This window comes from Copidosoma floridanum, unplaced genomic scaffold (genome assembly GCF_036245765.1).
Source record: "Copidosoma floridanum isolate Cflo_tuat_1 unplaced genomic scaffold, Cflo_Japanese_pri ptg000007l, whole genome shotgun sequence".
Lineage (NCBI taxonomy): Eukaryota > Metazoa > Arthropoda > Insecta > Hymenoptera > Encyrtidae > Copidosoma > Copidosoma floridanum.
Genome location: NW_028321884.1, coordinates 9,886,266 through 9,913,827, shown reverse-complemented (window position 1 = coordinate 9,913,827; position 27,562 = coordinate 9,886,266). Strand labels below are relative to the sequence as shown.

At 43.4% G+C, this 27,562-nt stretch overlaps 1 protein-coding gene across 2 annotated transcripts in view; it reads left to right on the top strand.

Annotated features, from left to right (window-relative positions):
* Positions 1–27,562, top strand: part of LOC106645709 (uncharacterized) — an 83,505-nt gene that overhangs the window by 13,632 nt on the left and 42,311 nt on the right. For both annotated transcript variants that reach the window (XM_089588660.1, XM_089588661.1), the window contains exon 2: positions 18,320–18,391. The gene's annotated coding sequence lies outside the window, so the exon portion shown is untranslated. The remainder of the gene's footprint in view (positions 1–18,319; positions 18,392–27,562) is intronic.

Below are 27,562 nucleotides of genomic sequence, written 5' to 3'. Positions count from 1 at the left end.
CTCCCTCCTCCTCCCCTTCCACGGGTCCGTATATGTGCCTCGAGCCGTCATCGTCGCGTTTAGAGCGTCTCGCCGTCGTCGTGATCGTCCCATCCCGTTTTCTCTCTCTCTCTCTCCCTTTTGCTGTCGCTTATGGAGAGCGCCTTCGTTAGAAGAGCGGGTTTTGTATGTGTAATTTACCGTACATGTATATACACGAGTGCGCCGGCGCTGATGGGGGGGCTTGCAGGGCCCCTCGCAACGACTCTTATATGCGATTTCCCTTTTTTTGTGGACCTTCCCCCTTGCCGATCTTTTTTCCCCTGTCTTTTATATCATAGGATGGACGTATATGCATGCACCGGCTGGAGAGTAGTAGACGCATTCCGCGATGGCTGTACTTTTGCTCATGCCGGCGTGTCGCATACCTCGTTGCGTTGTTTCAAACTGTACATAATATATGTATATAAACATGTACATGTAGGTGTGCGTGGACACTGCGGAGACACGAGTTTATATTATATATGTTTGTGGACGCTCTTGCGGGCGGGGTATATATTGGCACGAGTCCTTCGTTTTTCCTTGCCTTTGTCGTATATTTATCATCCAAGGATGTCTCTATTGGTACTTTACGATCTGTTTACTTTATTGCGAGGCGTGTGAGTTGACGCGGGTTTGTTGCTGACAACGAGGAAGTACCTGTACAAAATAAAAAAAAAGGTATACGTGGTACTATCGGTTCATCCTTCGGTCGATTAATTGTAACTAATGCGCAAATATAACGCGTCCTGGGTCATCACGTAAGGGCGCAGAGCGCGTAGATATGCACAATGTATATGTGTATACAGGGGATACAATGCTCATGAAAGCTTAACGAAGCGTATATTTAGACGCCAGCAGCATCAAACGATACGAGCCCGAAATTATACGCCATCAGATGTACTTTAATCGCTTAATTGTACATGTTTATACATATAGATACACGCACGTATAGATACAATATGGTACACTGTGCTTCGTACGCGCAAATATTTATACGCTTTGTATCTGTATGTATACGTTTATCCATATGTACAACACACGCGTTCCACTCGTCATCGTTACGCTAATTGAGAAAACCCCCTTGTAGGGTGTATATCTTTATGTATGCACTCCGTAATATGCAGTGCACGCATATATATGTTTCATTATTATCGAGGAGTCGCGGTACTTATACGCGAGATATTGCACGGCGGAAGAGCCTCTGCCACAACGAAGCTGCAATTGTAATTGTATCAAAGAAAGAGAGAACCTCCTATTACATGATATACATGCTTTCTTTAATTAATCGTGAATTTATAAATTTATACAATGAACAACGCGTTCAAAGGCACAACAGAGTTTATAAACATTAATTCGGTGACAATATTGTTGTGAGAGGGAATCCAATGTTTATGGCAACGGAGTCTTGTGTTTATTACGTGACAATAGAGTGACACAGAATAACTAATAGCTTAATCGAGAGGGTCGGAAAACGAATGTTGCGTATACTTACGTCGAAATCTACGAAAAATCGGGATATGAAGGGAAGCAAATGACAAGAAGATAAAAGAAAATCCGTTTTGTCCAAATAGTATTATGGTCTTGACGCAAGATCAAACTTACGCGACGAAGCCCAAAAACTTTACATTATTAATTTTTGGTTCCATCGATTGCACAATTTTTTTTTTAAATAGATTTCTTCAAAAAAAGAAAACGAGGACGACACTGCGCGTGTTTGATATACGGTATACGCGGATAAAAATAAATCCCAACAACAGCATAGATGGAGCGTACATATATACAGCCTCTCGAAAAAGGAAAGTGGAGAGCCGATGGATAGTACGGAAAAGAGAACATTGGAAGGAATTAGAGTATGCAAGTTCCTCCTCCTCTTCCCTACGTCATACTATCTTTTTTTTTTTTTTTTTTATCTATGGTACATACCTGTGCCCGAGAGACGAGTGCGTGTAAAAATAGTGCTCCAGTTCGAGAGTCGAGGCCTCAAAGGATGAAAGAGAAAACGATGCTCCGCTATAAGTATATACCACAAGTTGTTACACTGCTCTCTCGGAATTTAATGATCGTTTTATTATTACATGTATATACCCGTTGGAATGGCTATACATACAGAGACGCTGAAATCCCAATTTCAAGTTTTTCCTTTAAACTTTCATTGCAGTGTATAAATACACCCATCCTGCATATATATATATACCTACCCACGTAAGATTGATTTAATGGGACACGCTCGTCGTCGTCGACGTAACGATTGCGCCTCGTCGTTACAATGTCCATACGTGCACACATATATTATGTAGGTATATACCCTATAGAGGAAAGGCACTCGCATGAATGAATATCGGAATTTTAATTAACATGTAGTTCGTAATTTTTACTTTCGTTGGTTGTTCATATATATATATTATATACCTACTCTCGCGAGAGATATGCTTTATGACGTCCGCGCGTGTCTCTCTTTTTCTTTTTCTCATTTCGACGCGACTTGTGTATATATACCTACACACGAGAGTAAAGAGAACAATGCGGCGGAGGAAAGCTCTTATTAATGATTTCCTTCGATCCAGCGTTTCCTCATTACGGCGCCTCGATTGAGAAAAAAAAAAAAAAAAAAAATCAGTCCACGGACGCGATAAATCATATACATCCAAAACGTACACCCAACAATAAATGTATTTCAAAAATAATCATCGTCATTGCGCATATACGTATATTTATATATGAATAGCATCAAGCAGCGCGTCCGGATTATAAAAGCTCCCATGTTCCTCGACACGCAAGTGCAGCTCTCACTTGGTGCGTAACTCAACCTCCGCCCAATCGTATGTGATGTGTAGTGAAAAAAAAAAAAAAAAAAAAGGAAGCGAGAAAAACTTTCTCGAGAAATCCATCCATACTCCGTGCGCATCGATATCGAAAAAAAGTCATCAGAGCACATGCACGTATGAAAAAAAAAAAAAAAAAAAAAAAAAGATATATGTGTCTGTGTAACGTACAAGTTATATTATACACGCAGACAGGCATCAGTTGAGCGTTTCACTGCAGAGTCGGACAGCTGCTCTCCCCCTTGCAATGGCATACGTATATATAAGTAAAACGAGAGAGGATGAGAGAGAAAAGACGTCAGAGAGAGAGAGAGAGAGAGAGAGAGTGGAGCGTGCAAGTAGGAAACCCATTGAACCCATTCATCGGTCGATGCGTGTATATTATGGGTGTGTGTGTGTGTGATATTACGAGGAAAGTGTATGGGATGTGCGTGATGAGGCCTCCGACGAGCATAATGTAATGAATTCACACCGAGGAACATCAGAGGAGATGGATTATGTACTTGAAGTTTTGAGTGTGTGTATATAATACAGGATGTGCTGGGGGAACGTGCGAGCGAGAGTTTGATTTGACGGAGGAAACTGTACGCGTGATGTGTCTTTTTGATCTTTGTTTGTTTCTTTTTTTAAGATTATTTCAAATTGAAATCAATCTATTTGATAAAAATGGCAACTTCACGTGGTCTTTTTGAGCAGTCAAGTTTCACGTTGAGCGTTAAGTGTCAGAGTTGTGGGTTTTTTCACGAAGGGTCAAATTGAAATTGAGTTTTTTTTATTCGTCATGACTACGGAAAGTACAAGATCGGTATGATCCATTCCATTGTCCATCCGATATACCGTGTTTATTGCTAATAAAAGTACTACGTGTGATAATTCAAACTTTTGTAGATCGACGCCTGAGGGCAAAAAAAACTATTATAACCCAGATGGATGGAGTTTTTCTCAAACCCCCTCATTTTAGCACTGTTATTATGTTCGTGGTTTGAAAGACTTTAACGTAAACTATGATCCAAAGGTTATTACTTAATTCATAAATATATGAAAACAAAATTTCAACTGTCTTTATGTATTCTCGAGTAGAACCCCGAGCTTTTACCTTGGGACTCAATGTTCTTCTAAAATGACAGATTTCCATGACTCTAATGGTTTTTGCCTTCGTTGAATCATAAATTGTCCATTGTAAGCAATTTTCAAAAATATCTTTCAAGTATGTATATCATCTCCAATCTCCAAAAGTATCACCATGTATCCCGGGTTATACGATGAATCCATTAATACCGCAAAAAAATCCCTGTATATAAATCACCAGTCCGTGTATTCCTTTTTCCCCGTTCATTTTGCGACCATAATCTATCTCCTCCAAGCAACAACCCTTCACCTTGTATCACTTTACAGTTGTGCACACCTTATGAGTGGCCTACCAACGCTAAAGATAGGTGTACATCGTACATAACCTCTGTGACGCCATAAGTCGTTCTCTCTTACATGAAACTTGTACCCCCTACCATATAACCTCTTTATATACCCACTCACTTGATATCTCACTGAACACGAGCACTCTTCTTTCTTCAAGATGTACTTCGCGCTCGCGTAGCCTATATATATGCGGTATAAAGCTCTATGTTATATACATATACCTATGTACATGCGTGTGAAGCAGCGATTTCGCAGCAACCCTGATTAAGAGATGGTTTCTCCGAACCGTCGTCTTCGCGCCATTTCATTTATATACCGACCGTCTCTACAGGTGGGGTTTTTTTTTTTTTTCTCGGGTTTACGAGTAAGTGTTATATACGCTCGTTAACGGAAAAATGTCAGCTCACTCGCTGCGTCGCAAGTGCAAAAGACCCGAGTAATTGTGTCTATATACGCGAGGCTGGTGCAGGAGAACAGTTTAAAATATGTGGGTTTCCGTGATTGTGGAACACCAAAGTCGCGTGCGCGAGCTTTTTCTCCCTTCTCCTTTTTTTTTCTTTTTTTTTGTAACGTCAATTAACCGGGCGCGTGTACGTTGATGAGTTTTACGGAAGAGATCGTTTCCAAATACTTTTATGAGTGTTTTTTCTTTGCATTTTACGAGTAGATTATGCTAAGGTCCATAGTAACCCAACACAATGATCTTTTCCATGTTTTCTATATGTATGCACAAAGGCATACATTATCAATGGTGAAAAGTTTGAATCGACTGGCAATGCAGCTCGTGCAATTATCAGGATCTCGCGTGTATATACGCTCGCAGTATTCGGAGCGTGCGATTATCGGCACCTGCAGCGGTTTCGTGCAGCACGTGTCCGGGGTGTATATACGAACGGGTGTGCTAATATTTGCCAATAAAACGAAATTACTCTTTTGCATAATTCATGATTTTTGTTTACTCTCCATATCGCATTACCTTGTGGATTTATAATTATATAGTTTAACAAATTTATTACTTTTTCAAAAATATATAAAAAATAATAATGCTTGTTTTCTTTGATTTCAGGTAAGTTATCACCACGACCACCCACTCGTAGCGAGCTTCGTGAGCGTAAGTATAGCGATGCATTAAATTGAAAGATTTTTCTTCGTGACGAAAAACACACCAGCACGAGCGATATTACTTCTCAAAGATACGCCCCACGTGTTGCATTAGTTGCGAAACAATCCAAAACCCATACAGTCACGCGTCGATAAAATATCCGAGCTTGCATCAGGAATAATAATGCACTTACCCTGCGAGCAGTGCCATATCGCAAATAACAAAACAGGGGGGAGAGAGAGCCCTTAAGAGCCAACCACCGGGCGAGTGGTAGTGTGATTTACAAGCCGGCCGGCGGTCCATTATCCTCCTGAAATATAAATGACCGTCGTGCAAGCCTCTGCGCGCATTAATGACCGTATGTACAGCCAAAGAGTTGGGTACGTTACCCACGCCCCAACCGAACCCATCTTACGTGTGACAGAAATGCAGAATAGAACCGTCGCCAACATTAATAACCCCGGGCTATCGCTCTACTGTGCACATAACCTATAAAAACAGGGGGAAATTTTCGCTTCTATCTCAACCCTTGGAGCATACATATACATTACGCGCGCGGCATACGTGATTTATTCCATCACGAACGTGAGGTGTGTGCGTGTACGAGTTCACGGCAAAGTGCATAAATGGACTTTCGCGCTCGGGCTGCCGGCCGGCACGTAAGTAATGCGAATATAATATCATCGCGCGCCGAGAAGTAGTCACTGCCGAGATACGCAACTCTCCGGCCTCTCCCTTCTTGACAATAATAATATCGCCCGCGTGCAATGTACACGTACACATTGTATAATAATGTATACACCCATGAAAGATGCATGGGATGGGTGGGTCTTTCTCTCTTTAGAGTACCGATACCCACCTCAACTCGGACGCTACGCGAATTTCGTATACGCGTATAAATATGACGTGCGCAGGGGCTACCGTACATGTAATACCGTACACTCTATGGGCGCGAAAAGCAGCGGCATCGCGATTTTAATAAGCTCCGAAAAAGGCGGCGCGTTATGTAAACGAGTGAGGAAATGGTAACAACAATGTATATGTTTGCATTTTTTTTTTTTTTTTCTTCGCTCGCTTCTCGTCTGGAAGAAAATTGATGGCCTCTGAGCGCGTAAAAGAGACTCGCATTCCATGGTATATACGGTATCTCCCCCTCGCCAAGATTTTATTCCACAATTCGAAAAATGGAAACTGTACTTCATTGCTCGTTGGGGCATTTGGACGCCGAGTAGTGCGTAACTATTTACGGGACTTTTTTGACACTATAGACGTATGTATTATACATAATTGTAAAAGTTTGAAACTAGTAGTAGAAACAGTACGCGTCTTACCAAAATGCATTTGCAGCGGCTTGATCTACTGAAATTTTTGTTTTCCATAATATATATTATTGCTACAGCAAGTTTTTTTTTTTTTTGTCACAAGATCGATTCATATACATACAAACACATATCTCACTTTTTCAATGGTTTAGACGAATGGTATATTTCTAAATACATCTCTTAAACGCATAACTTTGATGGTTTGATCTACCGAGTGCTGAATTAAGGACTTGACGATAACGGTTTCGAGTCCCTCTCTTCAAGCTATCGCGTCAATTCTCTGATTGATAAAGCAGTCTTGAACATTGTCCGCCTAATGATGTTAACGACATAAATGGATTCCTAATAATATTTCATTTTTTAACATGTTCACACCTCCTTTGAATCTTAACACATCGAAGCATCAGCTCACGTCCATTTGGGCGTCGTGTACGATATCTCAAGTAATAATTTGTAACTCAAAGAATCCCGAAGCTGCGAAACACTGCAAAAGTAGCAACAACAGCGCACACCCTCTCAATAATTTTTCTCCTTTGATTCCCACACGAGACACGCTCTCTTTCAAACAATGCCGCGGAGCACGTTCGCGGTCCTACTTGAGCAGCACCCGCACCCACCGCGAGACATCATCTCCCTCCTTTCTTAAAAAAAAAAAAAAAAAAAAAAAGAGTAGAAGAGTCTTACGAAGCGACAAATCCACTTAATTAAGCAATCGGCTCCCATCACCTCTATCCCAGCCGAACGAAATTCCTTTGAAGATCCCGCAAATGTGCGCTGCTCTCGCGTATAACATGCAAATAGCTTTCCAAGGGATCCCCAACCTAACTACTTTATGACGTGTTCACCCAACACTTGGGGAACTTGGAAACTCGAAGAACACTTTGTGGTAGGAAAAAAAGCGAGAATCAGCATCAACGGTAACTTGATTGAGTTGATCAAAGTAAGGTGCTCCAGGGAAACTTTTTTAATTCTACGTTCATGCCGTTTGTTTCATTAAACGGCACTATTTTAATGTGGCCGTAGTCAAGTGTTATCGTAGGTGTACGTCCTCGACCTACTGAAACACAGGTGTTGTGGTTGTTTTTTTTTGTCACTGCTGAAGAACAACGATGACAAGTACAATTTCTTACGGTATTTTTTTGGAAATTTTCAGTTGCTTTCTTGCAAATTCAAATCAATTTTTTGTGTAGGTATAATTAAAGCCACCAACTGCACGAAAGAAACCTATACACGTCGGAGGTTTCAATTAATAATCCTTAATTGCGGTTTCACGCGAACGTAAAAGTCTTGAACTATAATTATTACGCGCATAAAACCCATGCATCGCGAGAAACAAGGATTCATCATCTTTTCCAACTCCCTAATCGAATGGAAGCAAAAACCACCTGTACGGGAATCAATTGAAATGAAACAAATTTTACGTTTTGGTACACTGTACATGGTTAATCATCTCCCGGTCTTTCTCGCAAAACTACATCCACGCGGGTACATTTTCTCCCACACACTCTGTGAGATACAAAAATGAGCCATCGTCGGTCACACCCCGTGTGCGCGTCAGACCCAAACACCTGTTTATTTTAATTATTTAACACCCGGCTGACACGTATATACACGCAAGTCCACAACCATCGTGTAATAACCCATAAACGAGAAATAGCACGTGCGCGCGATGTTACACAACAGATTTTAATTTATGCATGTGGCATACACACGTATGGGCGCGCGCTTTGGGAAAACAATTTTCGTTTTCCGCAGAGGCTGGCTTGGAATTTTTTTTTTTGTCCATAGCACGGCGATGGGAAAATTAATAGCAAACCACGCGTGCGTGAGCCAGGGATAATTGTTTTAGATCGATTTGAGCTTTTCGTCGGGCTTCGTCCGTGTGCGCGTTTGGCACGCGGTGATCATAATCATACATTTTGTTAGAGACACACGTCCAATCGTCGAATTTCTGAAACCCGTTTCTTTTTTTTTCTTCTTCAAGCACCGATGAGCGCGTGGAAAAACGTTAATACCAGGCTCGGCTCCGAGGGTATATATGTGTGTGGCGAGAACAACACGGGAAATCGTCAATTACGCAAATGAAGCCGAGTGCGATGCTCCCGCGTCGATTCGTCATTATACATGTATGTGTACACTCGAGCGATGGCGCAACAAAACCGACGTTACATCATCGCGCCGATTCTTCAACATTTTTTTAAGCTTTGGCCGGAAAACGATATTCTGAAATTGCCCTACACGAATTTTCGGAAAAGCCATCATTAAGCAAAGTGCGTTTCTTTATTTCTTTCTGTCCCCGATCGGTGCTATACATGTACGCGCTTTTTGCTACCGAGCTCCGCTTTTGTTTCGCGGTAATTGCGCGGCACACGGCTCATTTGCGGTAATTACCGACGCGCGCGCGCACGCGCTTGATTGAGCCTCTCCAATCGGAGATGTTAATGCGCGCGTAAAATACCCGCCGAGCGGAGATAATGATGTTGTAAAAGTTGGAGGGAAAAGAAATTTTAAAAAAAGCATATACGTATACATACATGGTTTCGCGAGCCCAAGGAAGAAGATATAGGGTGTCTGTTCGGTGAATCGGGGGGTTTCGTTTTTTTTTTTGTTTTTTTCTTTTTTCATCTTCAAAATTAGTTTTCTCGCTATAGGTGCGTTCGTCGTACACCAATAAGGAAGAAGTCAAATCTGCAAGTAGTTACAATGCACTGCTTACTGCGCAAGATGTGAAATCCCACAATGTTTCGACAATTATTTTTTTTTGTTTTTGCATCCTACATCGCAATTTCGTGCTGAATCTAAAGGATTTAACGATGGATCTAACGTTTTTACACGAATCGATGCGAAATTAAAACTGTCAGAAACACGCAACAAAGCATGACTCTCGCTTTTCAACGTCCCTGTAACGAAACTCTTCGAGTATTCGAATGGATCAAAAATAAAAAATAGTTATTTATTCAGTATATTTAATTTCGTGCCAATGGAAGGACACCAGCATCCGTCAGCGTCATAGGTCAATAATAACTCACCAAAAAAAATTCCGGTCCCGTGAAACCAAGTAAAAATAACGCGCAAACAATTGCTCATCTCGAGCACGTATGCCATCAGCAACGAGTGTACACTATGACGCGTACCCTGCTCATCTCGGATAGTCAAACTTTCCTCCGCGCGCGGTATGGCACGCAACGACCACCTGATCAGCCCCAACAAGCGATTCGCAGTGACGTACACTCGAGCACTCGAAGAAGACGTGGGCGGGAGAAACAAGATTACTCGAGAAATTTCGTTTGTTCGATGCCAAGGCGATTGTATACCGATTGGCTATGGCTTTTCGGAGATCGGCGACCTTATTACACGTTACCGATCATCTTTCGATCCAAGTGGCCGCGGTCTCTGATTGATTAGAAAATAATGACAGAAGCCATCACGATGGCCCCTCTGTGGCATAAGTGCAAGTAAGACTTTCGACACGAACCCAAGAGACAGGGATGGGGAAAAAAAAAGCAAGGAAAAAGCAGCAACAGCAGCATTAACGATGACGAATGTCGATCGGGGCGAAAATCAACACGCCGGCTGATGAACAACATCATCGACACCCACGCGTAAAGCATATATATATAAATATACGTGTGTGTGTGTACATTGTAACGCGAGGCCGATAAATCACCAATGTCCCCACCCATCGGTTCAATTTGTTGAAGCTAGAGTGGGCTATCGTAACATGTATACATAATACATACATGGCAAAGCCAGCTTTTACCCGCATCCATGTACACATGTAATATATATCTTCGGAAATCAATCGATATTTTGTGCTCTCTCGCGTTGGCACTGGAAATTTTAATCCAACGTAACGAGAGCTATATATATTCAAATGCGGCGATACATCATTTTTGGTGTACTCGGAGCGAGTGGGGTTTTCGCGAAAACAAGGAGCGCGGGCGCGTCGAGTGCAGCGCGCGAAAAACTACAAGGATGTTATTGTGCTCATGTTTGTGCACTGGACCCCCTATAAATCAGGTCTCGGGTGGGGAGGGGGCGCAATCAAACCCACTCTCACCAGTACACGAGATTGTATTACATGATCCATTGCTGATCCGCGAAAATCTCTTTTCACGCACACGCAGGTGTAAATGTTCATGCGTAGATGTGATTTCATCTCTGTATATGTTGATGCGTTAGTTGAGTTTGAATCGAGTTTCGTGCTGGAAATTTCATCGTCGCCGTGTGCACCTCTTGGATTTCTTGTATACGCGTCGTAGAGAAAGGGAGAGTTGGTGCGTTAATATTACAGAAAGTGAGTTAGCCCTGGTGTGTCCGTGAGGTGTTAAAAATATTGGTGAGTCGACTTGATTTCTCATACAATCGTCCACGCGTGTAAGACAATGAGGCCTCTCTACTCTACTTTCATCAATTTCGAGGGCCATATGGAGAGAGATATTGTGTTATGAGTTGTACCGTGTACTTATCTCTGCCACCGATGATTCAGCTAGAGTGTGGCCTTCTTTTTTTTCCATCATCAGTGCGGGGAATGGTTATTTCTTTACGTCCCGGAATTTATTTGTAGCGCTTCAAGTGGGAAACCAAGATGATTTTATTGGGGCCTGGTGCATCGGTTTCATTACTTTTCTTTTGTTTCTTCAAGGAGGATTAACGGAAATAATGTAAAGGATCGAGTGTACTTTAACGCGTTGAATTCTAATTTTACAAAAATGGTGCACGACAGCCTCGTATATGTTAAAAAAAAAAAAAAAAAAAAAAAAAAGATGATAATAATTGACCAAAGCGCGCAATAACAATTTTCCAGCGTCTCCTTTGACACAGTTTTTCTCCCGTGCAGCGGCTACTCTTGCCTCTCAAACCTGCAGCTACACGTAAAAAGAGCTGTGCGCAAAAATCATACGAGCGCTCGCCGGTCATTTTTCTCGGGAAGGAGCTCCCCTCGCATTACGGTGTATCGCAAAACAGAGGCAAAAATCTCCAATAACCCGAGAAAATTGGAAAACCCCCGACTCCCAAAGAGCCCATCTCGGCGCGTCCTCGGCATTCCACCGCGTATACGTACATCTCCCCGGACGGGGTGTATATACATAGTTACTTCGAGTACAATGGTCTGCGAAAACACATCGTGGCCCATAAACCGTCTAGCCTACATTCGCAGCGATTCCCCCGAGGAGTTTGCCTGTACTTAGAGAGAGAGGCGGGGGGAAGGCAGGACGGGCGAAATGCCATACCTGGGATAATAATGAAAGGGAGGATGATGAAAGGAGGAGAGCGAGCGTTGTTACCTTGGCTTTTATTCTTTTTGTTTTCAATGACGCCGCGAGGGCAGTTTCAACAGAAATGTGTTGGAGGAGCTTATCGATTAATTGTAGGGGAAAAAAAAGAGGGAGAGAGGTTGACAAACAGGACGACACGAGGAGATGAAAAGTAAAAAAAAGGAAGCTAGAAGCTCGAAAATTCAAAGGCACCGAGAGGTATAGGTAGGTGAGGTATGCGGTGTGGTCTTTTTCTCCGTCATTCTGATGCGACCAGCAAAACGCATCCTTGCCGAGCTCGTATTTCCAAGGGGGGGGGGTAGGCCGCAATTTGCCGTAATTATTATATTTATCTTTCTCATTCACTTAAGTCGCGCTCCAACCTCCCGCGCGACGCGGCACCGGTGCCTTTTTTCTTCTCCCTCCTCCTCTTTTCGGGGACCTCCGCCTCTCTTTTTTTTCTCTCTCTTTCCGCCGGATTCTCCGTTTTGCCTAGCAATCTTTTTTTTTCTCCCCCTTCCACCACGACTCTAAACACACACCGCGTCCTTTTTTTTTTCCATTTATAACTTGCCATTGGGTATAATTGCCCTTCCCGTTGTTTCCCGCGCACGAGTTTACAGTTTTGTAGAAAAAAAAACATTTGATACTGAATGATGATAATTTTTTTTCCCCCTTTCAACAGATCGATTCTCGATGAAGATTTTTTATATTGTTGGTGGGCCTTTCTGTAAACAAAGCGCAATTCAATTGGTCATAAAAAGGCAATAATTTGCTTCCAAAAAGAAAGAAAAAAAAGTCACACGAATCGCTCATTATCCGGCGTGTAGTGATGTTATACATACAATGTAACAAAAGGCTCTCGGCACGGCCCCGAGGGCAATAATTACAAACGATCGGCGCCAGACGCCCCCAGAAGCACGTTATTAATCCCCGACTAAATAACACATCCCTTCGCGCGCCAGCAAAGCTAAATAAAATCAATCGCAGGGCTAGTCCGTGTACATGTATACACTCTCGATCGCTCCCCCCTTCCCCGTTGGTTTTTTAAACAACAAATCCCATCTGTAGGAAGAGAGAGAGAAAAAAAAAAAAGGCCAGGCATTTAAAACTCAGAGACAGAAAGAAAGGAGAGATCATCAGGTAGTGGTCTTTGGCGACTTTTTGCCGCGCATGGGGCTCTCTTCATTCGCGGGAGCAGCCAGAAGGAGGCCAATCGCGGCTAATTAATCTCGGCGCGGCTCGCGCATTACGCGCCCCCCTCCTCCTCGGGCATATATACATGTATACGCTATATTTTCGCCCAGAACGTGCATATGTGTATATACGTATACGCCAAAGAGAGAGAGAGAGATAATGCGGGCATTTTAGTTAATGATGACGCGATGGCTGCACCGGCTGTGCATACATACACTGGTATATACTCACTCCCTCTCGGGGTGCACTTGATTTTTTTAAGCAATTAGTGATTTATACACACGTACAAACGCGCGTGGGAGTCGTCGTCGATTTTATTTCGTATACTTGTATACTCCCGTCGAAGCGGGTGTGAATGAACGGAGGCGAAAAGTTTCTCGAAGCGTGGGCGAATGGAAATGTATACACGCCGCGCCTGATGCATTGGCGAGAGCTGTATAATTTATGTGGGCTCGAGTGTATAATATACATATATATATACGTATACGTACACCTCGTTGGTTGTTTTTTTTTTTCTTTCTTTCCTCGAGTTTTATATCACCGAATTTTATATCACCACACGTACGGCCGATGGGAATGACGATCATTAGGACGCGCGCTAATTGCGTTGGGTGAAAATCTGGGTCCTATTTCCTTTTTTTTTCTTTTTTTTTTTTCTTTTTTTTTTTTTTTTTAGAGATACTCCGCGGTTGCTGGTATACGTTTCCAACTGAAGCCGAAATCGAGAAAAAATCGCGAGGAGGAAAAAAGTAAAAAAAGGTTTGCAAATATTAATAAGCCTCATTACCAGTGTAAGGAAGGAAAAAAAAAGGAGCTCTCATTTTTTTTTTTTTTTTCTCCCAATTAACGAAACCCATGCGCGACTGATGCACGCACGGGGCTCTCGATAAATCCCCGGCAGCCGCGAGTCTCTTCCTTTTGCCCGTAACGTGTATAAACACCTCTCCCTTCCTCTCTCTCTCTGTCTTACCTTCGAATAACAAAACGAGGAGCGAAAGTGTGCGCACATACATATATCTCACCTCGCGGTCCTGTCGTTGTCGGGAGCTGTCATAAATCCACGGGTAATTAAGTGCTCTTCTTTTGCTCGCGTGCAAGGGAAACACGCCCTCAAAATAAAAAAAAACCCTGCAATAGACTCGCACTGTGCCCGATAATGTTATATATGTATATCGGCAAACAGTCCGTAAACAGCGGCACTTTGATTATAAATCGGCACCAAGTGCACATGGGCGTCTTTGATGCCGCAAATTGTACGTGAAGGTATACATTAGAGAGAGAGAGGGAGCGCCCTGTTATTACAATGATGAATATTGTTTTAGTTTGCCGGAGGTGGGAGCTAACGTATAGGACGAGACGGGGGAATGGCTAAATGGACTCGTTTATAGCGGGTGAGTGTATACGTCATATGTAGGTCCGGGGCATGGGGTTGTTCTGGGTCAGTTTTTGTGGTTTATTAGCGGAATAGTGGACGAAAAGGAGTCGGTGCTTTTGAATGTTCGGGGTCGTGGTACGCTGTACAACGTATACGGGTACTTATGTTTTTATACGAGAATTCGGGGCCATTGGCCATCACCTCGAAGGTTATCAGTGACAGCATAATTATGTGATCGAGGGTGCAAAGTAAAGAAGATAACCAGCCTGAAAAAAAATAAGGGAAAAAAACTCTCTTTGAATATATTAAAAAACGCGAGAAAAAATCGTCAGTAGATCGTCAAGAAGAGAGAGCGAAAACTCCTAGATCGGTGCCTTACACGTATATCTGCTCTGCACCGCGAAAATATAAATATATACAAGTTAAGCAGCTGGGCCCCTCTCTGCAGGGCTCACTTGTTCGCTCGCCAGTGCACAAAGTATATAGAAGAAGAAGACGAGCAAGAAGAGGCGAAGCGAGTGAGAGAACCAGAAGAAGAAGAGATGGGTCCACGGCTGCTGGCGAATACATGTATACGTATACCACCAAAGCCGGTGTGCTGTAGATAGCTACACATATATAGACAATTATGGTGGTGTTGTTGTTGATGCTGGTTTATAAGAGTATGGTTTTATATACAAAGAGTATATATAAACATATATACATATAATGGTTGGTGGTGGTAATAGTCATAGTAGCCGGCGACGCGCGCGAGCGCGATCACGGGGCCCCGGAGGTGATGACCTGCTCAAGGCCACCCGCTTGCTATGTGAGCTAGCGAACTGCAGCCGATGACCGACCAACCTCCTCCTCCTCCTCTTTTTCTTATACATGTGCAGTATGTATATGTGTGTGCGCGCGGTGGACGAGAGACACACTCTTGTTGCTCCTCTTTCGCGGGTATATACGTATATATATATGTATATGTATATATATACCCCATAGCGAAGAGTAGAGAAGAGCACTCTCTCCCCTTTTATATGCTATACGTGTATGGACCATAGAGAGAGTAGGTATACGTATCCCTTGCTATCCTCTCTGTATATTTCTCGCGATTCAGGGCTGCTGCTGTTCGCCAAAAGGAAGTATGAGTATACAGGCACACACAAGTTACTTTTTCGCGATATCGGCATCGTGTGGGTGTGTGTTGGATCCACTGGGTTCATTTGTGCACAAGGCGAGGGTATATTGTATATACATCGCATAGGTGTAGTTATAGGTCGTGATGGCGCGCTGTAAGGGTATAAATATATATATATGATGTAAAGTATTTCGCGCGTGGGTGGGTGAAGACGCCGTGTGGTATTAAAGGATGATCGTGCGCGTACGTGTCACAGTTAGCAAGGCCGCGCTTGAGAGGTATCTCAATCGATCTCTCGTTTGCGCCCCGTACACTGGTTTTTCCTTCCTATATGGATCCGGAGGGGGTATCGTTTTGCTCTTTCGAATCGCGCGCTCTCATTAACCTACGAAATCGGTAAGAGATCGGTAGGAGATCGGTAACGTTTATTGCGCTTCGTCCCGAAATCATTCCGTATACAACATTGGAAAGCTTCGTAGTGTCAAATGAAAAATCGGCTCTCCTTTGGACCCCCGTTTCCTCCTCCATTCGATTCATTGAGGGAAAATAAAAAAAAACAAAAAAAAAAAAAAAAAAAAAAACGAGAGAAAGACAGAGAAATCCCCGGTCACTCAACTCCAAAGCTCGTCGCGTCCGCGATCAAAAGCCCGCGCTCGCGATTTTCAAGTAAACCAAGCAGTTAGCGCTGGGCGAACGGCCCCATCCTCCTCCTCTTCTCGACCACTGCACGTACACACATATATATACGTGTGTATATACTTATACCGAGCACATCAACTAGCCGCTGATGCTCGCGCTTTCTTCTCGCTTGCACCTCGTCTCACACTGTGTATACGTTCGTGTATATATAGTACACATATATATATATTACATACTCCCCCTGCACTGGCGTATAGGTGCACATGCACACAAACCCTGCGGGGGACGACGACGACGGAGGACGGGTGTGCTCTCCTTGGCTCGGCCGCTCTCTCGCTCCTTATCGGTCAAGTACACCGAGGTAGCCCTGCACACCGGCATCAGCAACAGCTACCGAGGCCAAAAATAAACGTGCACGCCTTTCTTTTTCGGATACGTATACTTGTACATATATATATATATATATATATATATATATATATATATACCCTTACCACCGATGCCCCTCGACGTAACTCCATCCCCGGGTTTCTGAGCTCCAGCGCACGGCTTCTCAGAGACCAAAGTCCCCATTTGTATGCGCCACGGGTGACATTGACTCCCCCATCCCACCCCACCCTCTTTTTTTGTTGCCTCAAGTTGGTTGTGGAGAGCAAACAGAGAGAGAGAGAGAGAGAGAGAGAGAGCGATTAAGGGTCCAGGAGGAGGGTTGCGTAATTAGTCACGGGAATGGTGATGATCCGGTGTGTGTTTTATGGTGTGCCGGTGACGAGTTTTCGATCCCTAACGAATTCGGCGATCGCTTTTTTTTTTTCTTGCAACCCAATAACCCCACCACCCATGTGTTTCTTTATTCGCGGTCGAGCTGCAACGCCGGAATTTCGGGTGATTTCGTTGTTTTTGTGCTCTCGCTCGCTCGTGTATATATGTATAATCAAAGGAGCAAACAAAACCCGGTATACATCACTGCATGGTGTACGACGATGTTATTCATCTCACCCCTTGATGTTCGGATGTTTCGTAACAAAATACGCAAAACGTGCACCTAAGTGTACGGAGGAGGTCACGATTGAAGCTAAACTGTCCACCTCGTGTATGCAATGCTTTCATTAGCTCTTTCTCTCTCTCTCCCTTCCATCCCTGCTTAATTGCATGCATCCTCCTTTTTACCCCCTGTATACTATACTGTATACCCAGCGCCATTATATATATATATATTATAAACATGTACCATACACATTGTTGCGCGAATAAGCACTTTCGATCTACCAGCACCGATATAATAATATATAAATAGGTAGGTAAATGTGTGTGTGTGTGTGTGTGTGTGTGTGTGTGTGTATGTACTCGTAAGTGCATTATAACAGGCAAGCGTTCCGAGAAAACCGATCGCCAAGAAGAATGTCCCGCAGACCTTAATTTTCTTTCTTGCTCCTCTTTTCGCGTGCTCTTGCGTGTGTGTACCTATACCTACTTATATACATACCTCTCTCGCATTCCGGTCCGTTCATTCCGACCTTGTTCTAATTTGCAGAGCTTTGTCGGGGGGAGAAAACTGCTTATACTTGCTTGCTTCGTTTTGTATCTTTTTTTTTCTTTTTTTTTTTTTTCTTTTCTTTTCTTTTCTTTTCTTTTCTTCCTAGCGTCGAGGAGGGTCTATTATTAGCTCCTCTCCGGGTATTTTAGCGTCCACGGGGAGCGCAAAAGATGTCGCGGATCGTTGGGCTGGACTAACATTCGATCCGACGACTCGAGTGAGAGAAAGAGAGAGAGAAAAGGGTAACAGGTAACTATACACCTGTACAGCCATCCTGGAAAAGCCATCAGCGTATACTCCCCACTTTGATTGCACCAACCCCCGAAACGTGAATCATGTTGGGGGTTGATGAAAAACATGCGCGCAAAATTAACGCTGGATCGGATGCGTCGTGTGATGTTTTCGGTCCATGAGAGGACAATTTTGTAAATGAATAAACATAAATGTAAAAGGACCGAAAAACAAAAAAACAAAATTAAATTAATTTTTCTCCTTTCTTTTTCGTTGCAGCACGAGACGAGCCGGACTGCGTGAGCCGAATAGCAAGCGACTCCAAGACGCTGGATAAGAAACAGGATAAAAGTGAGTGCCCACCGTGTACCTTTTTTTTCGTCTCCTTCTTCTTCTTCTCATCTCCCACTATCTTTTTCGAACGCGCTTATCTACGTGCTCTTTCTCCGCCCGTTCTATATATCTGTCTTTTTATCTCTCCCTTTTTTGGGATTGGAGGGGGTTGTTTTTTTAACGGTTAACAGTTACAGGACGTTTTAAAGAGCACACACGGGGGAGGGTTCTCACAATATGTAACTAGAGATTCCGCTGTTTTGTGTTTTCCTTTACCACAAAAGTGACCAAAATTTAGAAGGCTATAACAATAAACAACTTGATTGAAAAACAAAAGTATATTTTTTGGATGTTCCGTGCACACGATTTGCCACAAACGACTATGTATTACACGAAAGGTTGGAATTCCGAAAAACTTAATATCTACACCTAGTGTATACTATCGACACGTTCGTGCCATTTGACCATTTGTAAATTATTTGATATTGATAACGAATCGTACCCGGAACAAAAGAAAAGAAAATATGTTATTTGTTTTCATCAAATCATAAATTGTCTTGAAAAATCATACCCACCCTCTCCGAGATACGCAAGGACTGACAAAGCTTCGTAATTGTCAAATCCTTTAACAAGCCAATGAAAAAAAAGGTTGAGTTGGACGCACAGAAGGTACAGATCATCTTTGCCCGGAGAAAACACGTCACGGTATTTTATACTCCCGGGTATATCGATCCCTTCGACAAAACACACACTCTTGTTGCCCCTATCGCCCATCATATAAACGGTTACAGCCGCGTGTCCAGTTGCGGGAACAAACAGCAATTTTCCCCAAAAACGATATCTTCGTAAAATCCACGCAAGGAGCCCAACAAACGCCCATGTACTCCAGGACTACCAGCAATCTTTTATAGATCTCAGCAGTGTGTATTATACATGTACGTACACACGCGCCACACCTCGCGTTACGGCGGAACGGTCCCCTCGAGATATTGGCATCGATAGGAGGGCGCGTTGTTCTGTAACCCTCGGATAAGTAATACATAACGAGCTTTCAGTTTTCACTTCCCACGTGCGTGCAATTACGTCGCTCCGTCGTAAAAGTGTGTTTTAATGATACATTATACTTTTTTGAACGCAAAATCGGTTGAAAGGAAGAGGAAAAATGGGCGAAACCACGGAGATCTTGCGTTTTGGTCCTCCAACGGGAGAAAGTATATATACCCATGTGACTCGAAACGACGCGTTTTATACGTATATGGACGTACCTTCGAGGCTCATTCGCGCCGATCTCGAGGAAATATTTTCGGGTGCAACAGACCACAAGTTGGGGTCGATGCACCTCAATCGTTTCGAGAAATCGGCAGGATTTGAGAGACGCTCGAAAAGAAAGAGGAGGAACAGAGAGACATCCCTAAACGCTCCGAGAGAGAGAGAGAAAATCGGCAAAGGCGAACGACCTGTCACCGATCCCGATCCCCTCGTCACGAGGCACCCGATACAATAAAAGCCCCCGCGATCCACCTGCGCTTGTGTGTACGTACATACACGTGGAAAAAAAAGCTACAGCTCCTTTTACGACTCCCCCCCTCCCTCGCTTATTATTACGCGCGCACGAGCCGCTTTGAATTTCGAGGGGCTTCCTTCCTTCCTTCCTTCCCCTTTTCTCGCACCGCGGTCGTACTGCAGTGCATTCTTTTTCATCTCCTCCCGCTTTTGGTAGCACTTTACGGGACATTTGCACGGAGGCTCGCTTTGATGTTGGCGCGCTTTCTGTTATCGCTGTGCTCTGTGTGTGTGTATATATATATGTGTGTTTATGCGCTCCCCCTTTGCCGTTAAAGACACAGTCTTATATATAGGGGGGGACGAGAGGAATGCAAAAGTTCGTCAAACAACGTGTGTTTACACCGCTAATCCAACCAAGTACACCGTTAAAGTGCGAGTAGTTGAACAATTTCGGTTTATTTTTTTTTTTTATTTTTTTTTTTTTTCATACATACAGTGCACCTTGTTGGGTCAATAATTGAATTGTTCGGTTCAATGGGTTTGGCGAAATATATTGTTAACGAAGCATCGATTTGCTTTTTCTTCAAATTCTTATCAGCACTACTGTAATGAACATCAAAGAATGGACATTTTACAGAAAAAAAAAAAAAAAAAAAAAAAACTAAGCCACGTCGTTCCGTTAATCGGAATCGGCCGATTTTTGAACGCTACTCAGAGTCGCGGTGCCCGATTGGAGTACACACACACACGAGCATTCGATTCGGACAAATTGACACCCAAGGATCGCGTAGATTCGTCCCAACTAGGGGGTATCCGGCTCGTACCCGTGGGTAATAACCATACTTGGACTCGCGATCGACGAAATGGGTTCCGCGAGCTCGAAACAAACAGCTTACGTCACCCGCCACGGCTACACGTATATGTAATATCCACCCCGAAGCCGATCTGCGGCAGAAAAAGAATAGCTCTGTGTCTCTCTTTTGAGTCCCTCGCAGGACCTTTTGAGCGTATAATATATAGTGTATGTACGCGACACCGTGTATCCGGATCTCGCGGGTCGAGTTACCGCTCATACCGATCCTTACGCACATAATCATAATATTTATGTGTGCACGGAGACACCACCAAAGTTAGGATTTATGACGGGGTAAACGCGAATAATGGTAATACTTTGCCGAAAGGAGGGTAAATAAAAGAACGGAGACGGACGAGAGCAGTGTGGCACCACAATGGGCCGCACATGTAAGAGTACACCGTGTATGTGTGGGGGGGGGTAAGGGCATCGCGCTTCGTTTCCGCATTCTGACGTATCTTATTTCGCTGTTGCCTATATGCGCTTTGTTGTATCGTTCTTATCCTTACAGCGCGAGTATATCCTGTAGTACAATGGGATAAAAGAGAGCGCGGGGATTTATCTCCTTCTCCGATGCGTTGGGATTACCGTCTCTATTTCGCTATCGCGGATCTTCTAGCTTTTCGACAATTTTCCGATCTCGTCGAGACGACCTGACGATAAAAACACGTATACATAATATACATATATGCTATCACTTGTCCGTTTCGGCAAATGCATTACGCAAACTGTGGGTAATTGAAAAACATAATCGCCCACCAATGGCTAAAACTTTCACTCGAGCGTTAACTACCTATATTACCATCAGCCAAGTGGAGCAACAACCACGACGAATAATAATTGATCGCCATGTAATTGCCGTCAATTAAACATTACTCGGCGCGCATGGTGTATGACAAGCGTCGTTTGCACAAAAGTATATTCATATATCTCGTGCATATATATATGTGGGTGCGCGTGCGAGATTTTTTTTTTTTCAACTATCCCGCTGTACATTAAAAAAAAAAAAAAAAAAAAAAAAAAAAAAAACTAGCTGTCACTCGTATAAATCCGTCACTAGTAGGTTACGATACGAGTGGGTAGAGGTGTACGCCAGAGAGGGCAGGTTGTGATTTACACCGAGTCGCACTTGATGCGGTTTCTCAACCGAGCGACAAACGGCAGTCCTCCTCTTTTGTATACTTTACCTTCGCGCCGAGTCGTTTTATAAGTGCCATGTATAACCGAGGTAGCCCAAATCCGTCAGTCACTCACCCTCGTATACGTCGAACGTTTGGTGTATTACCGATAAGCGCGACGTGAATCATCGCAGTTTATTGACGTATCTTTTTTGTCGCGAGCATAATACCTACACATGTTTTGTTTTGTTTGTAATACTTAATGTTATAATAGGATCTTTCAAACGAAGGTCATTCAACCGCATTCGTGTAGGGGATTGATTTATGCGGAACACGTGTGTGTGTGTGTGTGTACCTATACATACATATATATATACACGCATTTGTAGGTATATATATATATATGTGTACAAGTGCGCGCACTTGTCGTGTCTCTCCCCCTCCGTATCTTGGGGGAAAAAATGGGAGTATTTTAATTCAAGGACTCGAGTGTTGTACATCAGGAAATACGAGAAAAAGACCACGGACACTGTACACATATAGGAGGTAGGTACAGAGAGTTGTTTCGGGTCCTGCTGTTGTTCTCCGGAAAAAGAGGGCGGGAACGAGGAGGGGATTCGTTCGCGTGATTTTTTAGACTATAGGTAACGGTCTGGCTTATTGACTGATTTATTTGCAAACAAAACCAAACAAAAAGAAAAGAAGATTTTTCCATCAGTCACTGGTCTCTACACCCTCCCTCCCTTCCTAATACAGATCATATATTACCCGCGTGCTCGAAATCGATGAGATAAGAGATAACAGGACATATATATGCTCTCTTGCGTGGTATAATACACTGGTTTAAAGACCATTTGTTGTTTTTTCCAATCTCACGTGCTCTCTGTCCACAAACTTTTATCTCTCTCTCTCTCTCTCTCTGCTGTGGTTGTTTGTCCTACAAGAGTACTCTGACCGGAAATAGTTTTTCGGTGACTCAGAGTATAAATACAGGGTTTGTTTGAGATGCGCATTTTTCTGCCTCACGACGTGGTATTGAAACAAAACTATAAGGGAAAAAGTGCCGATAGGCAATATATCTCGGGACTTGTAGAGCTTCTAATCGGTCTCATCTTTGAATAACCGTTGGGTTATTACAAATTCATCAGCAATGCCACGGTGAACAAGGTTTAAGTGCACGTATTTTTTTCTCTCATCTGTAAAAGATGAAACAAGACACTGTTTCAGACTAAAAATTGTTCATTTAAGCTAAAAATCACCATAGGATTACCGGTAAAAGTTCACTCTGCACTCGAGAAACCTCCGAAATCTCCAATACACCCCCCGATCGTCCATCGGACGCCTTCTCCCCCTTTCCCTTCCCCCCAAAAAAAAGAAAATACTTTTTTCGTCCCTTTATCCTGCACCCAACCGAAACCCCCCATCCCCAAAGAAGAGAAAAGAAAATAAAAAAAAAGCCCCCAGAAACCCGCAGCGAAATCTCACATATCCACCCGAAGAACCGTTCGTTTTCCCGATACGTGTCCCATCTCTCGCACCATATAATATATATATATACTTACAAGCACGCGCTCGTGTGTAGATAAACACACGCAGAGATGCATATATATACGCGTGTACGGCCGAAATTTACCGTTCTCGCAAAGAAGAGGAAGGAGGGTGGAGGGGCGAGCATGATCGGGCGCACGAGCAATTACGCGGGAGGCCCGGGGGGGGGGGTATAAATTAACGCGCTCGTGCATCCGATCCACCGAGAGAGACAGAAAGAGAGGAAGACTTTGTCAACGTTTCGATGCATCTCGAGAGATGAGCCCACCTCCCGTCTACCGCGTTATCACGCGCACGCACGAATACCATATATATACATATGTATACCATGTACACGTACATTTGGAGAAGTGCTCGAGATTATACGTACACAGGTACATACACCCCGAGTGAAGATGCAGGTGCTCCCGGGTTTTACATTTTTAGCGAGGCATCTCTACCGCGCGAAACGACTCCATACATCGTTTGTTCTCGCGCGCGTTTCGTTGGCCGGTAGATCCGAAGCCTGTGATACAATATTGCATATATGTATATACACCTACCTAATCGCGTAATCAATTCAGCCAAACGATATAGGAACAAACAGCTTACACCGGCAATTACACTCGCGCGTATCTCTCTCTCTGTCTGTGGGTTCTCGCGAGCACGCGTGGGCGATGTGTGTAATATACGCGATCCATCCCCCCGCGGAGAGCGGGTTACGCAAGAGAGCGCGTGTGTGCGCTGTTAACAGTATGTACGGGGATCGCGTGCGACAGGAAAATTCGAGGTGTATGCACGCGGAGATCGCGGGCACGCTCCGGGAGATGGGGGTTTCTTATCTCTGCGCGTGGCTTTTTTTTTTTTTTTTTTTTTTTTTTTCGGGAGCGCAGTGCCCCGTGGATATACGTATACGTCTTTTATCCTGTTTTTTGGCGCGCGGCTGTTTCGAGGGTACCGTTAAGTCCCGGGACGAAAGGGGAGACGACTGGATTTTTTATTTATGCCCTCGCGGGACGCGGAAGAGTTTAGGGTATATAATATACATATACCTTGTACGAGCGAGGCTTCCGGGCGGCTCTGCTCGTTTTCGTTCATTTCTTACGTGTGGGTAGGTACAGCGTGCGTGTCATTCGTTTGAGCTTGGTTATTTCATGGATTTTTAGCAGGAGTCACTGCGAAAAAAAAAAAAAAAAAGGCTGAAATCATACGCTACGATTACAATGTTCCAAAAAAGGGAGAAATCTTATTTTTCGGCTCTATGGAGCTTTGTGGGATCGATGGTTTCTCAGAAATAGCGCCCAACAAAAACTGTTCTTTACGATCTCTCAATGGTATTTTCCGTAACTTAAAGAGCGCCATTGGCGCGAAAAATAATGTTCGCACAGTTCGACCAACCGGTAAAAATGAAAAATAAATAAATAAAACAATGTCACACGAAACTTTCGTCCGCATCGAGTGTACATATTATTATCTACAGGAAAAACGTTGTGTACCCATAAACACACGGTCTTAATAAAAATTACCATTACTGCACTCGCTCGGGGTCGAAAAATCCGACAAAAGCGAAGAGACCCCGAGCACGATCCTAAACTCACGAACTCCCCGAGTGCAAACGAAAGGAAAAAAAAAAAAGTATCGAGGTCAGATCCGGTTATAGACTGCACACACACGACGTCCTTTTCGTGCCCCGAAGACACGTTGTATCCTTCGAAATGAGCCCATATTCCACATTCCTCGTCCAATCTAGCCGATCGAGCTCTAATGAACCCTCGCACGCACAGTAGGCAGACAGTATTACATCCGCGATCGGTATCACTTCGACACCTTTGTGTGCTATACACCAACGTTACTTACGCCCCGTGGATAAAGGAAAGGAGCGATCACGCGGGAGGGATAACGAATTACTTAATGACTCGTGGCGCGCGCGTCATCGCCCCGCCTGCGTGGGAAGATCGCGTTGTGTTTACTATAGTAGCGAAAAGAATGAACCGCCCACGCCGCGATACCACGATACTTTTGTTGTTGTTTTTTCTTTACCCCCCCCCTCCCCCTTTTCGTTTTTTTCCTCCTTTCGAGTCGCGCGATTGAGTTATTACAGTCGCGCCGATTTTCGTAACGACGGATCGATGGCTTTTCTTTATCTTCGCGGTGTGTTGTTTTTTTTTTTTTTTTTTTTTTTTTGCCGCCCTCCGGGATTGACAGCTTAATGGTGCTCGGCGTTACGGCTAGCGGCTGATAATTGTTTCGAAACGACGAGAACAACTGGAGTGTAAAAACGCGTGGATGTACCTACCTCCCTCGGTAAAGGGATAAACGACGATTTGTCCGTGTAATAATTTGCGATTTTTGTTGTTGTTGTTCCGTGTGAAGCGTGAAATAGGCAAGTGAACTGATGATTTTTTTCATTTCATACCGACCTTTTAATTACGATCTCGATGTTTTTTTTTAACAGTTATTTGTTTGTTTTTTTTTTGTTTTTTTTCGAATATTAATTTATGTAATGTACAGGCGTATGTCAAGAATCGAAGGCAAACGCTCTTTGTTTTTAATGAAAATTTACAAATTTCCAACATTTTTTTTATGCATACAATTTTCGAGTATCGCTGCGCTGACGGTAATACCTGGAAATAACTAGGCATAAATTAATATTCAATGATACAAAATATAATGACGATAATATATTGTTACACGTTACTTCACACTTTGGATAACCACGTATACTCTTACATTGAACAAAAAAAAATAATAATAATTTGTTGGTCACAAATTAAAAGAGAAAAGAGAAAAAAAAAACGTAAGATCCAAATTGATAAACGCTGCACAGTAGCCGAGTAATCCGTGCGCACTCCCACGAGAGCACCACCCGATCATTTCTCTCCTTTCTCGGGAGAAATAGAAGGTGTCGAGTGGATGCTAATGCCATAACAAACTACCTTTCGCAACGCCAACCACCTCCCCCGCCCCGTGCTCCTACACCTCATACGTTGCGCAACTTGGCAAAAGCTCGTCCATTTCGGTGGTGGTACGGCAAGCTGTTTTATTATTTCGCGCGGGGCTAAATTAAATACATCGCCTCTTTGCTTAATCCTTATATAAATCTCGCCGCCTTCGTTTCTTCGTCACGTCCTCGCGCGGGCAGTTGGCCGCGTGAATTATTGTTTCCGTGTACAAATGTAACTGCGCAAGCTGGGCGTACGTACATTTTTTTCCCTCCCCTCTGATATTTCACGTAAGTTTTCGCATCCGTCTCGCTTGTGGAAAGAAAAAAAAAAAAAAAAAAAAAAAAAAAAACGGAGGGAAGGGGACATAAGCTTTTGATTCGGCGCGATTTACTGCCTCGGCTGCGCTCGGGTATTTGAGAGCGGAATTTATGAAGTTGATGATACGGCTGCTGCGGCTTGCACGAAGCTACTGCGTTTTTTTTTTTTTTTTTTTTCCTCGAGATAAACGAATGTATGGTGCTCTCGAAAAATGGACCCCGCGAACGTGATTTGCAAACGTGGTCGAGGAAAAACAAATCATCAAGACAACGTTATATGGACTCTCTCTCTCTCTCTCTTGTCCGAAAGCTCTGCAAGATTATGTGTTTTTCGTCCGCATACGAAGAGAGAAGCAAATTATCCAGGTTAATTAACGCACAGCACGAATATTTATCCCGGCGTGACCATGAATTACATATACGCAAAACAGGAGAAAATCCAACGCGCACTCGTATAATATATACATGTACATGCAGACACCTTGTAAGTAGTAACAGACGAGTCCGGGTAAGACACACGAAACTTTTATAGGCTTCGAATGAAAAAAAAAAAAAAAAAAACTACGGGCCAAAAAATCCTATACTTTTGACATTTTTTCGTTCACTGCGCCCTATGGAGCAAGCACTTGGTGCGCATCCAAGCAACGCAAGCCCGAGTCCCCCGGGCCGTACGACATGCGCCACCAGGTACGAAAACTACCACTTTTTTCCAATCGCCGTCCGATCAACTTGTAGGGCTACGAAAAAACCTAACGGTATATAATAACGAGCAAGATTTGTCAGTTGTACCGAAAGTTCACGGTCAGTCTGTAAATGTAAGGGAGCACGAGTATACGTATACATGCAATATTCGTGCGATATCCACAATTTGAATTGGACTTTACGATGCAGCTGGGCAACAAAGTTTTATCCATATACATCCA